Here is a 2549-nt window from a genome sequence, read left to right on the forward strand (position 1 = left end):
TGTAAGTGTTGAATCCCATCCTGTTCTCATCTGCCCACCCCTGTAACCTGTCTAGATCTAGTTGCAGCCTGTCCCTCTCCTCCAGTGTGCCCACTTCTCCCCACATCTTAGTGTCATCTGCAAATTTGAACAAGGTGCTTTTCACCCCCTCGTCGAAGTTGCTGATGAAGATGTGGAACAGTGCAGGCCCGAGGACTGAGCCCTGGGGGACCCCACTTCCCACATCCCTCCAGGTTGAAAAAGACCCATCCACCACCACTCTCTGGGTGCGGCCCTCCAGCCAATTTGTGACCCATCTGATTGTGTAGGCATCGATGCCATAGTCGCCTAATTTCTTAATGAGAATGGGGTGAGGGACAGTGTCGAAGACCTTCCTAAAGTCCAGAAAGACTACATCCACTGCGACACCTGTGTCCAAGGATTTTGTGACCTGGTTGTAGAAGGCCACCAGGTTGGTCTAACAGGACCTGCCTTGAATGAACCCATGATGGTTGCCCCTAAGCGTGATCTCCCCTGATGGTCCCTCACAAATGTGCTCCTGGAAAATTTTCTCGAACAGCTTCCCCAGGACTGAGGTAAGACTAACAGGCTTATAGTTTCCTGTGTCCTCCTTCCTTCCTTTTTTGAAAATGGGGACCACATTATCCCTTTTCCAGTCCTCTGGCACCTCACCATGAGTGCTCGTAAAGCTGTGCCAGGGGTCGTGCAATGACCTCTGCTAATTCCCTCAGCACTCTAGGGTGGAGATCATCAGGACCTGCTAACTTTAACATGTCTAGACCCACCAGAAGTTCCCTGACTAGGTTCTCACTGACCCTGGGCCTGGAAGCACCTCCCCTGGGTCTGTCAAAGCTCTCAGTGGGGGGGATGCCCTGGTCCCTGCTCAAAAAGATGGAGGCAAAGAAATTGTTAAAGAGGTTAGCTTTGTCATCTGGTGTGACCACCAGATTTTCTAGCATATCCTGCAGAGGCCCTACGTTACCCGGTACCTTTTTTTTACCCCCTATGTATTTAAAAAAGGACTTCTTGCTATCCTTGATCCGGGTTGCTAGTCCCAGTTTCATCTCCGCCTTAGCCTTCCGAACAGGCCCCCTACAATCTCAGGCAATGGAGGTATAATCCTCCGTCGTGATGGCCCCTCCCTTCCATTGGGTGTATGCCTCCTTTTTATTTTTGAGATGTTTGTGGATGCTTTTGGTGAGCCATGGGGGCTTTTGAACACTCCTGCCCACTTTGATCTGTGTGAGGATTGTTACCCTTTGGGCTTGGAGGATCATCTCCTTAAGGAATGACCACTCTTCCTGGATTCCCAACTCCCCTCCCTCCAGGACCTCCCTGATTAGTCTATTTACCTCATTAAAACCCTCCCTCCTGAAGTCTAGGGCTGTTGCCTTGCTGCAGGCCTTTGACACCCTGCACTGTATGGTGAATTCCAGTAGGTGATGATCTCTATTGCCCAGGTGGTCGAGAACCTGCAGTCCACTTACCAGGCTGTCGCCCATGGCCATGACCAGGTCCAAGAAGGCATTTCCCTTGGTGGGACTGTGCACCTCCTGGGTTAGATAGAGGTCCTGTAACTCAGCTAGGAACCTATGTGAGTGGTCGGACCTGGTTGACTGCTGTTCCCAGCAGATGTCTGGATAGTTTAAGTCACCCATGATGACCACATCCCTTGACTTAACTGCCTCTGCAAGTTGACCTGAGAATTCCCGGTCCAGCTCTTCCCCCTGGTTGGGTGGCCTGTAGTAAACCCCTACTGTTAAGTCCCTTAACAATATGCTTAACTAGTCTTTGGACCATAGAGAGAGAGGATGATGCTTTTGCCATGTTCTACTAATTATTTGCTTATCCAAAGTGGAACAGATTGAAGAAAAGAAATTAACATGACTTTACCTCTAGGCACTTTGTAGCACAGTAATTGGAGTATGTTCCTGAAAAGTAGGAGCTCTGTGTTCAAATACCTGCTCCTGGTCAGTAGGCTTTCACATCCCATTGGGATATTTGATATAAGAAAGGCATTGCATTTTTTTCTGAGAAAGAACAGACATAGATTCTGTGGCCAAATCTAAAAGATAGTGGCTGGGAATCCAGGCAGAGCTGGGAATCTATATCTCTCTAATTCCGGAGGCACCTAATCCTCCTTGAATTAGGTTTGAAAGGTTAAATTCCTTGCTTCAGCATTGTATTAGTTTCTTTGAATTCCATCCTTTATAAAATTAGGATTGAAACGGGTCTGAATATTTACTTAGTTCAAACCTCTGCACAAAATACACTCATCTCATGCAAATTCTTATATAGTCTCTTCCATTGAAGGAAACAATTAATGAAAACACCAAACTCTGTCAATGTTTTGCATAGGGGAACTTTTTCATATAAGACAGAGACATGAATTCCACTAGATAGGAGAACATCTAATCTTTAGGCACTGCCACATCGAAGTCCCCTTATGAATCGATTCTTAAGTACTCAAGGAAAAGCTTTAAAAACAAAAAGCAATCTGTAGTTTAAAGCTACACAAAGCAGAAGAAAAATAAAAGAATACTCAATTT

This window comes from Gavialis gangeticus, unplaced genomic scaffold (assembly GCF_001723915.1).
Source record: "Gavialis gangeticus isolate Ggan-Ray unplaced genomic scaffold, GavGan_comp1, whole genome shotgun sequence".
In the NCBI taxonomy this organism is placed as follows: Eukaryota; Metazoa; Chordata; order Crocodylia; family Gavialidae; genus Gavialis; species Gavialis gangeticus.